The sequence below is a fragment of the Cyprinus carpio genome, chromosome B16, assembly GCF_018340385.1.
Source record: "Cyprinus carpio isolate SPL01 chromosome B16, ASM1834038v1, whole genome shotgun sequence".
NCBI classification, from domain to species: Eukaryota; Metazoa; Chordata; class Actinopteri; order Cypriniformes; family Cyprinidae; genus Cyprinus; species Cyprinus carpio.
Window position 1 is genome coordinate 848,564 of NC_056612.1, and position 15,671 is coordinate 864,234.

The following is a 15,671-nucleotide window of genomic DNA, read 5'->3' on the forward strand; positions in this document are numbered from 1 at the left end:
ATTCTGGAAGAAAAGAAGAAAGAGGTGGAGAAAAACTGCCTTTTAGAATAGATGAAGAGATTGGCAGGAAGAAGCGGTTCGTCTTCCCACACCTGCACACCGTGAATGATCATTAATGACGGCATTTCACAGCACTGGAGGAGACTGTATGAGAGTGGCTTTTTCTTTGTTTAGATGACACAGAAAATCAATAACTGCTTGTCCTCACCAGAGAAAGTCTGCTGTTTTGAAGTCATCACGTCTGACAGGCAAGTGTCCCAAGTAAATGCGATATTGTCAAAGTGCAGTTTCAGGAAACAGCTGAAACACTCGTTTTCACTGCGAAATGGAGATTGCCCGAGCGAAATGGCCTCTGTGCATGAGGGTGGCATAAAATTACTGTGGAAATTGTCTCCCTGTGTTCCATCAGAACTGAATTACGATTGCGGCACTGTGATATTTACAATATAGCTTTACTGCTGATTTCCACAGTTGCACTGGTCAAGACACTTGAAAATGCATTCAAAACACAGACTTTGGACCGATGAATTCAGATAGCCAAAACATCTGTTATTTATCTTCTGCTTTAACATTTTAAAAAAGTGCAGTCTTTAGAGTTTGGGAAAATGAAACAGACTGGCAGGCTGTCATATCCTCATTTCAGTCAAACTGCAGAAAAATCTCTTCATGCATCAGAAATCATGCACTTTAGCATAAGAAACCTTCATTCATTTTCTTGATTTTCCTTCAAGCCCATTTCAGAGTATGATCATATATAACATGTGAGCAAAAAAAAAGGTAAAAGAAAAAAAATAAAATAAATAAATAAATAAATAAAAAAATCCTGTGTTGTGTGGAAGAAATACATCACAGATCCCGAGCTTCCAAATCTAGATACTGGAGTAGGCGGGATATGACAGGATTACAAACTGGAGAGAGTTAGGTTTGACAAACTGCTCTTAATAACACATAACTCATCATTTATTATCTTCATGGAGACGTGTATGCAGTCATTGTGCTTAATGTAGTCCACTGTATTTCATTGTGTACAATACACAGCTCTTTCTAATTATCACACCACCTGTTTGAGGGATGAGTCTGTATGGTTCTCATAAATCCAACAACATCATCAGCATCATTCACTGACGTCATCTGCTTCATCATTATGTCATCTTCATCACTATCAGCAGCATCATCATCTTCATCAATACTCTAATTATCACACAAAAGACCTGTAGGACACATCTGTGTGTCATTCTGGGTTACGATGTCTGGGCCTAAAGGTCAAATGAATAATGATGAAGAAATGAAGAGTCACCAGAAGAGCTGTGCTGGGCTCTATCTGACCTCAGCACGTCACACATCATATGAGCAGAGCAGCTGAGGATCTTCATTTAACTGATGCATCTGTCACAGAAGTGCTGAGGCTCCTTAAACATTAAAAGATTATCTCACAAACCACCACCAATAGATTTATGAACCACATGCAGCTCCGCTATTACTTCTGCTGTTTCTGCACAAAGGGCATGTGGTGAGTCTGTTGAGGAATCGAGGGGACTTTTGCCGTGTAGGAAAGCACTAATTTCTCCATTTGATGTAATTATGGAGTCTAGAATACGGACATGTTAGATTTATATGCGCCCCTGACACAGGAATCCTATGACATGTACTAAAGGGGACATTTGTCATTGCGCTGATGCAAATGTATGCAGCTCACAGCCTATATCACAGTAATTACAGCCGTCCCGTGATTCACGCTCGCTGTGTCGCCTCCTGTGTTTCAATGACTGTGGCTGTCTACCACATATTTTTCTTCTACTTTTTGCTCTATTTATTTTTCTTGGCAGTGTTTTGCTGTAATAACTTTGCCAGAGTACTTAATTATTAAACAGGTTGCTTGTAATTGTATGCATAAATAGGGAGTGGTAGATTATAAATTGTATGTAGGAAGAAGGTTTATTTCTTTAATACACTTTTCCCTGGTGCTTTATTTCTGAGGTATTACAGCAATATTTTTGTTCTTTGTGTGGCCTCCGCAGCAATAAAAACAAACAAAAAAAAAACTTCAAAGCATTCAGTGTCAGTATTCATATTCTCTAAGTACTTTTTACCTTCATGATCTAAAAACTGAGTTCCTTCACAAACTTTCAGAGAAATTTCAATTGGAGAAAATCCAGAGGACTAATGAAAAAAACACACCTCCGTGTTTTCATCTCACTGCAGCAGGGAACTGAGGGCGGAAACATTTGTCCCTTTCCACATGATTTATTAGAGATCCATATTCTTTTAATTACCCGCTGGATGTTTTACAGATTTGTAAAACCATTAGAAGAAATCAATAGTTTGCTTTTAGGTGATGAATTAATTAATGGAGGGTGAAGTTTACCCAGGATGCAGTAATAGGCACACTGACAGTCAAATTATATAATTATATGAAGTCAAAAACTGATATGAACTTTTTAAGGAAGAGTTTCACCTCTTTACTCCTCATAAAATATGCAGTTTGATTCCAGTATTGCTCTTATACAGTCTTAATCTCCTCTCTAGCCCATAACCACATCATTTCATCCTTGCTCGACACCTCTGTTCGTCATTTTTTTACCCTTCAACATCTCGCCTCTCTCTTCATGAAGGCTATAAAGCAGCGAGCGATACTGTCAGCATAATAAAATTGACTGTGATTTAATGCAATAGAGCTGTGATTTAATTCAAAGCAGCATTAATTTGCCATTCAGGCAGAAGGGGACAGTGAGGATGCTGTGCTTGTCATGGACATTTGGAGACACACAAGGACAATGAGGAAAAATCCAGCACAGTCAAGTCAAGTCAAGTCTGCTTTATTGTCAATTCTTCCACATGTACAGTGCATACATACAGAGAATCGAAATTGCGTTACTCTCAGACCCCCGGTGCATACAGATAACACTAACAGTAGAGCCTAAAATCTAGATCAAATATAAAATATAAGATAAAACTATACAATAAGGGAATGTAAAAAAGACATAATAGAAAAAAATTAAATAAAAATAAGGTTAAATAAAAGCAGCGCAAGGCACATGGCAGATAGAGTGCAAACCAGTGAACAAACAGTGCAGATAAAAAGATTTTTAGTGCATAAAAAATAGCTTATTCAGTCTGATTAAAGTGACAGAGGGCTCAAGAGCAGTTATTTTATTTAAACTGACTGATGAGGTGGTATAATGACGTCAGTTCCATGGTGAATGTCGAGTGAGCAGACCAATGCTGCACAAAGTGACTGGTGCATGTCATCGTATGTTAGAGGGAGGGGGGGTGGAAGGACCTGGGGATGTGGGATCTATGGGGGGGGGGGGTCATAGTTCAGTGGTGCCTGGGGCAGAAGAGGGACGGGGGAGCAAGTTCGGGAGCGAGTTCAGCTTCCTGACAGCCTGATGGATGAAGCTGTCCTTCAGTCTGCTGGTCCTGGCCTGGAGACTCCACAGTCTCCTCCCTGATGGCAGCAGACTGAAGAAGCTGTGTGACGGGTGAGTGGGATCACCTGCTATGCAGAGGGCTTTGCGAGTGAGACGGGTTCCATAAATGTCCTGGAGGGAGGGGAGAGAGACACCAATGATCTTCTCAGCTGCTCTCACTATGCGTTGCAGAGTCTTCCGGCAGGACGCGTTGCAGGCGCCATACCACAAAGTGATGCAGCTAGTCAGAATGCTCTCGATGGTGCCTCTGTAAAAGGTGTACATGATGGGGGGTGGGGCTCTGGCTCTCCTCAGTTTGCGGAGGAAGTAGAGACGCTGCTGTGATTTCTTAGCCAGTGCTGCAGTGCTGTCGGTCCAGGAGAGGTCCTCTGTGATGTGCACACCCAGGAACTTGGTGCTGCTCACTCTCTCCACAGTCGCACCGTTGATGGTCAGAGGAACATGCTGAGTGTGCGCTCTCCTGAAGTCAACAACAATCTCCTTCGTCTTCTCCACGTTCAGATAGAGATTGTTGTCACTGCACCACCCGGCCAGGCGGCTCACCTCGCTCCTGTAGTTTGTCTCATCTCTGTTGCTAATGGGACCCACCACAGTCGTGTCATCCGCAAACTTAATGAAGAGGTTGGAGTTGTGTGACGGTGTGCAGTCGTGTGTCAGCAGAGTGAAGAGGAGGGGGCTCAGCACACATCCTTGGAGGGCCCCAGTGTTCAGTGTGATGGTGCTGGATGTGTTGCTGCCGACACGTACTGCCTGAGGTCTTCCAGTCAGAAAGTCCAACAGCCAGTTGCACAGCGAAGTGTTGAGCCCAGCTCGACCAGTTTGTGAATGAGCTGTTGAGGGATGATTGTGTTGAATGCTGAACTGAAGTCTATGAACAGCATTCTGACGTATGAGTCTTTTTTTCTCTAGATGTGTGAGTGCTGAGTGGAGGGTAGTTGAGATGGCATCATCGGTCGACCGGTTGGACCGATATGCAAACTGGAATGGGTCCAGGGAGGGGGGAGGGCAGACTTGATGTGGTGCATTACTAGCCGTTCGAAGCACTTCATGAGGATGGGAGTAAGTGCAACAGGACGGTAGTCATTGAAGCAGGATGGAGATGGCTTCTTCGGGACTGGAATGATGGTGGTAGCTTTGAAGCATGTGGGGACAACAGCCTGACTAAGATGACTAAGACTGAGATGTTGAAAATGTCTGTGAAGACATCAGTGAGTTCCACTGCACAGTCTCTCAGTACACGCCCAGGAATGTTGTCAGGACCCGGAGCTTTGCGTGCATTGATCCTGCTGAGGGATCTCCTCACGCTGTCCGGGGTCAGCATCATCACCTGGTCACTGGGAGGAGGTGGAGTCTTCTGTGCAGTGGTGCTGTTTTGTGCCTCAAAGCGAGCGAAGAAGGTGTTCAGCCCGTTCAGCAGAGAGATGTTACTGTCACAGGTCCGCTGTGGGGGCTTGTAGTCCGTAATGGTCTGTATCCCCTGCCACAGGCTCCGAGTGTCTCTGCTGTCACTGAAACGATGGGCTATCCTCCTGGAGTACTGTCTCTTAGCCTCTCTGATGCCGCGGGATAGGTTGGCCCTGGCTGTTCTCAGGCCCCCCTCATCTCCAGCTCTGAAGGCAGCGTTCCGCGTCTCTTCCGAGTCTGTAGACCTCCCCTGTCATCCACGGCTTCTGGTTGGCCCGGACAGTAATGGTTTTTGTGACTGTTACATCCTCAATACACTTGGTGATGTAGGCAGTGACAGTCTCCGAGTACTCCTGGAGGTCAGTGGTGTTATTGTAAGTGGCAGCCTGCTTAAACATATTCCAGTCAGTTGTATCAAAGCAGTCTTGAAGAGCGTCAGACGACCCTTCTGGCCACACTTGAATCTGTTTCTGTACTGGTTTGGCGACTTTAACGAGCGGTCTGTATGCAGGCATTAGCATGACAGTGATGTGGTCTGAGGCACCAAGGTGGGGGAGGGGGAGGGCTTTGTAAGATCCTCTCTGTGTGGTGTAAACAAAGTCTAAAATGTTATTACCTTTTGTTGGAAAGTTAATGTGTTGGTGTATTTTTGGAAACACACTCTTTAAGTCAGCATGGTTGAAATCCCCAGCTATGATGAGAAAAGCATCGGGGTGTGCTGTCTGCTGCTCACTGATGTGCTGGTACAGTTCATTTAGCGCATCGTTCCTGTTGCTGTTGTTGTTGTTCGGGGGAATGTAAACCGAAACGAGCAGTATGGCAGTATATTCCCTTGGCAGATAGAACGGCCAACACTTAATAATCATAAACTCCACCAGGGGTGAGCAGTGTTTGCAGATCACAACAGCATCGCGGCACCACGCGTCATTGATGTAAACACAAAGCCCAGCCGCCGCGGCTTTTTCCTCCCGCGACGCGAGCTCTGTCTGCTCGATAGCACGTCAGCTGGTCGAGCTGAATGGCGTAGTCCGGAACGCTGTCGCTGAGCCATGTTTCCGTGAATACAAAAACACAACAGTCTCTTACAGTCCATTGAGTTGAACGTAGTAATCGGATGTAGTCCAGTTTATTGTCCAAAGAGCATACGTTAGCCAGTACGATGGTGGGGATAGATGGCTTGTGTGGGTTAGCCGTTAGCCTAGCCCGGATACCTCCGCGCTTACCCCTCTTCTGCTTCCTCTCACGCCGCTTGTGGCGCCCCTGCTGTGGATGAGATGCAGCAGTGGGGGTCGGTGATGATGTAGGCCTCCGGAGCAGTCCAAGATCTCGCAGTTGTTCTGCGTGCGCGGAGTTTAACTCTAAAAATGCGGCTCTGCCGACATCCAGCAGAAACTCACGACTGTATGCGCGCTTAAAGACAGATAGACGCGATGACGACGTACAAAAAACACTGCGACTCACAAGACAAAAAAACCACGAAAACACCGTTCTGTCGGGACAGAGAGAAGCCGCTGCGTGTGGACGCGCCGCCATCTTGAAATTCTATCAGTGTCTCAAGAATGGTTTAATGTGGTCAGTGATTCCTCTAAGGTCCCTTTTGGTGTAATGAACAGCTGATTGTACAACATCATTTACTAGTAGATCAGTAATTCATGCAATCAAAATACCATATCAATGCATGATCAATGCATGAATGATATGTGAAACCGTGAACTACTTGAATTTACATGATCTATTAATTTCATAAATAATTTCAACTTGCACCTCAAGTTGTAGAAAGTTGAAGTTTAATTTAATATGATTGATCCCTTTGAATTTAACCAAACGTGCTTCATACAGTCCTTTATCATGACTTACATTGCAAAAGCCAAGACAAACATCACCAGAAAACAACCTCCGATGTCCTTTCTAGTGATCAGAATTCCCCACAACAATTAAGACACCGGCAAGGGTTTCATTTGAATTTTAGGTCTGAAAAGATTGTGTGTGTCTTTTAATCTCGCCTAAAGTCAACCTAATAAAACACTGATCCACTTAACTGATCTCCAGTGATTAAATCAGGATGAAAAGGTTTTGCTCTGACAAGGTAATGGAAAAGCAATGGCCTCCATCTACACATATATTTGGATAAAAAAGGAAGGACTTAATGATGCACTCCACACAAATAACAACTCATGGGGAATGAATATTACCGTGAGGGACATTACTGTAACAAATAGAGTCATTCCTCCCGTTCCTACTTAACCTTCCCTACTAGCCACATGCTTCACGAGGCCGAGGTGCAAAACAGGATGAGGCTTTCTCCGAGTAACAGTCCCCATTATTCAGGACCAAACAGCAGAGGTCATCCAAGTGTGTTTTGTGGGAGATGTTACTCTCTTTTACACACTCTTTCCATGTCTTGTGTTTTCTAAACTGGAGGTCAGCCTCAGGATATCTCCAGCAGTGAAAGCAGCCTGGCTTTGACTTTTGGTTTGTCCTCTGGGCAGACAAACACAGAATATTTACCAGTGGGAGTGATGGGAAGCATAAGGGGACAGTTAAACAGTAAGGGTACATATTGATAAAACACAGATGAATGTGAATATGTTTGTGTGTGCATGTGGTTTTATATCTGTCACCTTGACAGAAACCTAATATGTGATATGAGTATGCTGACTGACATCTGTCATAAAGCGTGAATGAAGTGCACCGAGGTCACTCCTCTACTATACCAGTGTCATAGGTTGATTACACTGTCAATCAAAGTCAACAACTATCTTAAATTTCATGTGACCAATTAATGATCTGCATTCAGGGCAGACATGTAAAAGAAATAGACAGACAGAATGATAAAACAGTAGACTGATAGATTAATATATATATATATATATATATATATATATATATATATCTTCATCTGTTCTCAAAATCCACTTCATTTGAATATCACATCATCAATGTCTGTCAAAAAATTATGTGCACAATACACTTTAGTATTTACGAGAAGCAGAGGTTCAGGGAGTAGACACATTTCTTAGCAGAGAAAAAAAACACTACTGCATGTCATTGGATGTCATCTTTTTCTGAGAAGAAGAAAATGGCTTCAACATGCTGTCTGTCAGAGACAATAATGTGCATAATATATAACACAAACAATTATAAAGAATACATGTCAATCCATTTGAAAAAAAAAAAAATGCACAAACCACATAGTCTGTTTCTGACAGACATACAGACATTCAGATAGATAGATAGATTTCTGTGACCTCTGTGTAAGTCCATGTGCTGTTTTATTTGCTGATTTAAACATGGTGGCTTCCATTAACATATATATTAAGTTTTCATTTGGTCTCTTTTTCCTGTGTGAACTCGAGCTGTGCCGTGTGTCACAGGAGCCCAGCGCCGCTCTCTTGGGCTGCTGAGAACCGTTTCTCATTTCCCTGTCCTGACAGAAGGCAGTTTGGAGCTGATGGGACGGAGGTCACACCTCTGACGCAAGACTCCCTTTAAAACGTTACTTGCTAAAACATTCGCTTGTCTTTGAGTATTTCTTATTCTTGTGGTCTCTTAAACAGCACATCCAGTGTGGCACAGAAGAGTGGTGTGACTCTCCAAAGGAATATCATTTGTTTTGTTTGATTTCTCTCTTTAATAGGATAGTGAATTTCAGGAAGGCAAGCTCTAGAGGCTTTCTGCTCGCAGATGTACCATCATAAAAAATTCTATTATATGTGAAAGTGTGCTGAAAAATGAATGATTTTTCTGAGGGGTGAACTGCTGGACCAACACGACTGCCAGTCACCTTGTGAGTTCAAGGACTCAGAGAGATATGGAGGCATTTGCCACGTGATTGAACAGTTTTTGTTGGCTTATGCTCAAATTGCCAGGCCTGACCTTTCACCTTCCTGGTAAAAATACATCCACATGATTGTAGAACGGTGGAAGCTAGGGAATATGTTTGTGATCCCCCAGCAACAGCTCTATCATTCAAAATCTTATCAGAGAAAAGTGTGAATAATGTTCTGCTGTGACATTAACCTGATAAACATGACATTGGTCCACTGAGGCTGAACACAAAGGTAACGTCCAGGATATTTCTGTTTATTCATAATGTAAGACACAATGTATCTTCTTAAAATCAATCAACAGTTTCATATGTTTAAGCTATTCAGTTGAAATTCAACCTAATATTGACCAAAGATTAACATTTCTCAATTGCAATTTAATTTGGACCCTTTTCACAGCATGGCACAAAACAAAAAACTAACCATTGCATTGTCTAAATTTTACTAATATTATTGTGTTGACAGCATTTGCAAGTTTTCACGAAGAACAAATAAAATAATATTTCATTTAAACTCCTGAGGATAACAGTCAACATTTTCAAGATCAAGCATTTGTTCAAAAAAAAAAAAAAAAGGCCCCAGTGAAAAATATTTTTTCTAAATTAAATTCAAACACCATTTGATATCATTCTGTGGCACTTAGACAAATTTCCTGAATGTTCATGTCATACATCAGACACTCAAGTCCTTATATTGTGTTAATGGTGTGATATAATGGTCCACATCTCTACCCAGAGCTTTTTCCTCATATATTACATTTATGGAGGGTTTTAGTTTTCCCTCTGCTGGCTGTATGGAGCAGGATATGTCTCGTGAATCAGCCCATTATACTATGTGTTTAATAATACGTTATTTACTGCCGTTGAGCAGTCAGATTGAACTGACGGAGGCCCATCTCACTCTCATTTGTGAAGGAGCATGTGGTACATACATGTAAAATATGCCACTGGAAATGAAACTCGACCTGTTCCAGGACGCATGAACTATGTCGCCAATTCCCAAGATTGAGTGCTTCTTATTAAAGGTGCAATTTATGGCACACATTACAGGCAGACTTTCTGATTTCTGTGATGACATGAAGCAACCGACGTCTCAAACTGAATCCGGGTGAGCAGAAACAAAAGGATCCGTTTTAGAGCCACGATGCAAACAAGTCTCAAATTAGATATCATTTTCAGACATGGCTTCTAAAATGCACTGAATTATAAGTCAGTTGTGTTTAGGCCAGCATTAGAGGTCATAGTATTAGGAAGAATGTTTAGAAAGTGCATGTGGTTTGATGGACATGTCATTGTCAATAGGCAAAGAGAAGCTGAGCCTCCTTCATGAATGTGTTGGTTTATCTGTCATTCCTTTTTCTTTTTGTCCTCTCTGTGCTGACTCTATCATCCCAGGGAGAATTGCTCTATTCTTCGAGCTGTCCATTTGTGCTGATGGTTCCTGATCCTCCTCTCTAAATGGAGGTAAGGAAAGGGCAGTAGAGTCACAAACAAAACCCTATTTATCCAGGACACAATGCTATCAGGCGAGGCGTGCTGGAGACTCACTGATGGAATGACCTGCAGCTCACGCCACGCTCATCTGATTCCAGCAGCTGTTAGCAAACTCACATTCATCTGTGTACTCACAAAATACATTATGCTGTTTATTTTGGGGTCCCTGAAAATATTTGAGAATCTTTCTAAGTGAATCCGTCCGGACCATTGTTCAATCCAGAATCAAATAAAAGTTTTTATCTGCATAGATCTTTTGACAAACTTAATACATACTAATTTAAATGACATAAAAAAGCTTGTCAAGCTTGTCAAGACAAACTTTAGGTTGTTACTGTAACGATTAGCATGTTACTAGCATGATTAGCAAGTAATTAGCATGTTTGCTAGCATGATTATAAAGTAACTAGCATGTTGTTAGCATGACTAGCAAGTGATTAGCATGTCGCTAGCATGATTAGCCTGTTACTAGCATGATTAACAAGTAACTAGCATGTTTTGCTAGCATGATTAGCAAGTAACTAGCATGTTGTTAGCATGACTAGCAAATGATTAGCATGTACCTAGCATGATTAGCAAGTTACTAGCATGTCACTAACATGTTTCTAGCCTGATTAGCATGTTACTAGGATGTTGCTAGCATAATTAACAAGTTACTAGCATGTCACTAGCATGTTTCTAGCATGATTAACATATTATTAGCATGTTTCCAGCATGTCAAGCCAACCTAATTATGAAAAAGAAAGAAAATATTTTCTTGAAAAAATTATATATTGCAAAAAATGCAGGCTTTTGCATTGTGAAATGACGTTCATGACAATTAAACAACAGTTTCTACTATTTTGCATAACTATGTAAGATCAGTTAATCTCATTACTTTATCTCATAACTGAAATTATCATGTGGACTCTTTTTCCCCCTTTGAAATTTAAATGCAAATATTAGGTTTATCAAAAACTTTAGGTTTGCTGAAATATACATTCGGAAATACAAATGACATTTACTGAAGTTGAATAATACACAAAAATACAATTTTAGTCTTTCTACTTCAAAATTTCATGTTCAGAATTTTATGTGCGTTCTTTGTGAAGTTCACTAATCTTCGTGGAGTTCAATATACCATTTTTCATTCAGTGTACCACAGCAACAGGTGGATTACGCTTGAAGCATTGTTCACAATGCACCACAGAAGACGAGAAGAAATCTTCACTGGTTATTGTGTGTTTTATCAGCCGAGGTGAATCTGAATGAGTGAGAACCAGTCCTGACCCACACGGCCCTTTGTGAGATCAGATCAAATGACACAAGCTTGATTAATGACGATATGCAATTTAATTTACTAAATAGACATACACTTCTCTTAAAATATTGGATAGCATGCAATAAAATAATTGATTTCTTCTGTTGCATTTATTTGTATAGAGTTGATTTGTGTCATCTCACTGGGAAATATGTCATGTACTGCAGAAAATCAAATGTGCATAAAACTGCAGGACAGTAGTGAAATCAAGTTATAGATTGGCAATGGGTTGGAATGATACAGTAAGCAATTTTATTCTATAACTGTTTTTCACATTACAGTAGACAATTTTACATTACAATAGTGGGAATGGCTGAATTTTGCTTAATTATCATAAACATTGTCACACACACACACACAAAAAAAACACTATAGTTATAAAACAGGCTAGTTCTAAAAGTTAAAATTGCTTTCATATTCATTTTGGGATGAATGACGTGTTCTTAACAGGTTCCATGAGATTCATCCTTGTATCGGTCACAGTGCACTCGGGGAGGAAGGAGGAAACGCAGGAATAAACTTCAAACAAAAAGGACTTTAAAAATAAATAAAGTGAAAAGTGACATGACATACAGCCAAGTATGGTGACCCATACTCAATTCGTGCTCTGTATTTAACCCATCCAAAGTGCACACACACAGCAGTGAACACACACACACACACACACACACACACACCGAGCAGTGGGCAGCCATTTATGCTGCGGCGACCGGGGAGCAGTTGGTGGATCGGTGCCTTGCTCAAGGGCACCTCAGTCGCAGTATTGCCGGCCCGAGACTTGAACCCGCAACCTTAGGGTCAGGAGTCAAACTCTAACCATTAGGCCATGACTTCCCCACAAATAATGCATTAATTCAAAGAATGCAGGGAAACAACCACAGGAACTCAGGAGTGACATCCAGGAAGACAATTCAACAGCAGACACTAGACTCACGGAAATACAGGGCTTATAAACAGTGGAGTAAATTAGATAATTAATGACATACCTGGAACTAATGATTACAAAATTGGAACTGAACAAGGACAGGAACAGGAAAACCAAATATGGACATGGAGGGAGCACATGGGGAGAAAATCACACAAAACATGGAACAGAGTCTGACGGTATTATTCTGTACTATTTCAATGTTATTTGCATGTTGAATATCAGTGACAACAGCATTGTAGAGTCAATTGTTGTTTCATGTGTACAAACAAACCTCTCAATATTTTGCAAAGCTCACTGTTTGCAATATATATAAAAGGTTCAAACCATCAAATTTATTATTTCTTCAAATCACAGTTGTGTAAGGAAATGAAGGTGTCTCAGTGTATTTTAATTACCCTGCTTTGTAAGGTGACTGTTCCTTTTATACGACCGAAAGAAACCTCTACTGGATCACAGGCTATGATTTGTGTAAGGATCCACCCACCAGCCCAAAAAGCGGAATCCAGCGGCCTGGTCAAAGGTTTAATTGCGTATTCGGTCTTTTATTTGCGCTTCTGAATTTATCAGGATTTAGTTTGAATTTTAGTCTAGCTCCGTGTTTAATCTGACTTCAATTTCACGTGATCATTAAATTTGGGCAATATTTCTATCAAAAGCTGATCACAGATATTGATTGTTTATTAATTTAGATATTTGAGTATTCTGAAAATCCCATACTTTCAATTATTCGTTCACTGCAGACCCGGTATCGCTTTAGAAGTAGCATTTTGGCCGATTGAATGCTCTTCCCGGACACAAACTCGTCAGTTCTGATCTTAAACATTGGAAGGAGGGTAAATATCTACCTTTAAGTCGGTAGCGCCCTGCTTACTCATAACAAAAAGCATAGTTTTTATATATTTACGAAAACTGCAAGACATTTAGCACATTTAGTATTTAAGACAGTGATAGTCAGAAATCGAAATGGACTCAATTGATGTGCCCCATGCTCCATCTATTAAACCTTTCGTATGAACAATCCTGAACACAGATTCGAGGTAATACCTTCACTTTAATCTACTAGTAATAATGAATTAAGAATAATGCAGAATAAATCAAATATAACAATTTATTATCAGTCAGGTAAAATTGTATCATGCAAATTACATAATGAAAATAATTAGAAGCCAATTTAGAAAGGATAGTGTATCTGTAAATCACATTGTAGTTGTGTTGCAACTTTGCTCCTGCACAAAGACACTGTAGCCATATTGGGAATGGCCAAGTGATCCACACAGGAGGCACACAAATTTAACATAGTTACACATGTAACAGTTATCCTAATTTAAGACACATGGTCTAAAATGCATAGCAAAGCACTCAGGTGTTTTGGAGAATAAACTTAACTTGCCAATGTGTACATGTAGTAGCACAAACAACTATACAGTGTGCTCTGTAGGCACAATGTGTTTAACACAATTACATTTTTGAATAAATAATAGTATACCTGACTTCAGGAAGATACATAGTATGGAGCATATGAAATACACTCCACACTATGGGCTTTCTGGCTACAGAATCGTGCAGTAGTGTTTTGTCACTTCCCTTAAATACTCAGACCAGACAACAAAGAAATCTTCAAATCAGTTGTAAAAACATAAAGACCTTTTGGTTCTTTAGGTTCCCGTGATCACATCAGGGTCACACCTGGCTGGAGATAAACATTCTCAAAGACCCCTAAAGTGGACACACCCCCTTCACAGCAGAACACAATTCTACAAAAGTTTTCAATCTTTCTTTAATACAAGTGACTACTGTGAAATTGAGACCATTTTACCAATCGCACAAAGACCTTTAAAATGACACCAAAAATGAAAAGCTTACAGTCGTTAATCCTGAAGATATAGTAAATGTTTTATGTGAGCGTAACAACTTTTAGTTGCCTGAACCATGTGCCCAGGGGGAAGAATGGGTGAAGGTACCAAAGAGTAAATGGTCTTTCTTCCAGATCTTCCTATCTGTTTGTTTGGCTCCACAAGGAGATCAAAGCCCATTGTCTTGTTGCATTTGCATTTGCATTGTGGGAGTTCCTGAATGTTTTGTCCCTCCCTTGTTTTCTTGGCGTTGCGCTATCTTTTTGGAGCGTGTACGTGCTCTATCTCTCTCTTAGGTGGACGCACCTGTTTGTGATTTGAGTGGCTGATTGATACGGTATAAACGTCAACGAGGAGGAGAAAGGAGAAGGACAGCTCTTGTGGGCCAGCCAGCAAACAAGTGTTTCTTTATTTGTATTTAGTTTTCTTCGTTGTTGTCTGTTCTGTATAATTTCGTTCCTGGGTTGGTATGTTCGTTAGTATTGTGACGTCTGTTGGGAGTGAGTGAATAAACAGATTTGAGTGACTTCGCTATTTATTCATTCTTGTTTATGCTACGTAGCTCTCTTCCCTCTGAGCTGATATTTTTATGAGAGGTCGTAACATAAAGTGGGGGCTTGTCCGGGATCCTGAAGTAAGTTAGACATATTGTAGGGATAAGGTAAGTTGACGCTCCGGTTATTTAGAGTGATCCAGCTGGCCGTGCTTCGCGCCGGGCCTTCCATCGGATTACTGTTTATTGTTTTAATTTATTATTTTTGGAGGTATTCCGGGGAAGAGAGTTTTCTCTTAACTGGTAATCCTCTGAAGATTAGGAAGGTTGTAGTTAGTTTGTGGGTAGGTAGATAGGTCCGGAGTGTGCTTACTTGATTCCTATTATTTTTTTATAATGGCAACGTTTGATTTGAATGACTTTATAAAGCAACCGAGGGTCGAAACATTGGACAACTGTCGAAAAGAGGATTTGTTTGTTATTGCTCAGCAGTACGAGATATCTGTTTCTAGAACATTACTTAAAAAAGAGTTGAAAGCTTGTTTGCTGGCCAGTCTTAAGGGGTGTTACCTGATGGCGCTGAAGTAATGCAGCAGGGTGAACCATCAGTCGCTGTTACGGGAGATCAGTCTCCTATAACTCCTGTTACTCCATTGAATGCTGGTATGGTAGGTCCACCGTTGTCTATGCCAAAATTTGAGCCATTGTCAGTTTCTACTGATATGTCATCAATGTCTCTAGCAGGGGCTCGTGTGAAGGTACGGTTAGCTCGACTGCAATTGGAGGCCCAAGATAAAGCTCAAGCACAAAAAGACGAATTGCAACATCAGTTGGAGAGGTATCGTATTGAGGCAGAAACTAAAATTCGGCTGCGAGAGTTAGAATTGGGAAAACAAAAGGAGACGGTATTTGGTGTTTGGTATTTGGTGTTGCTTAAAACCG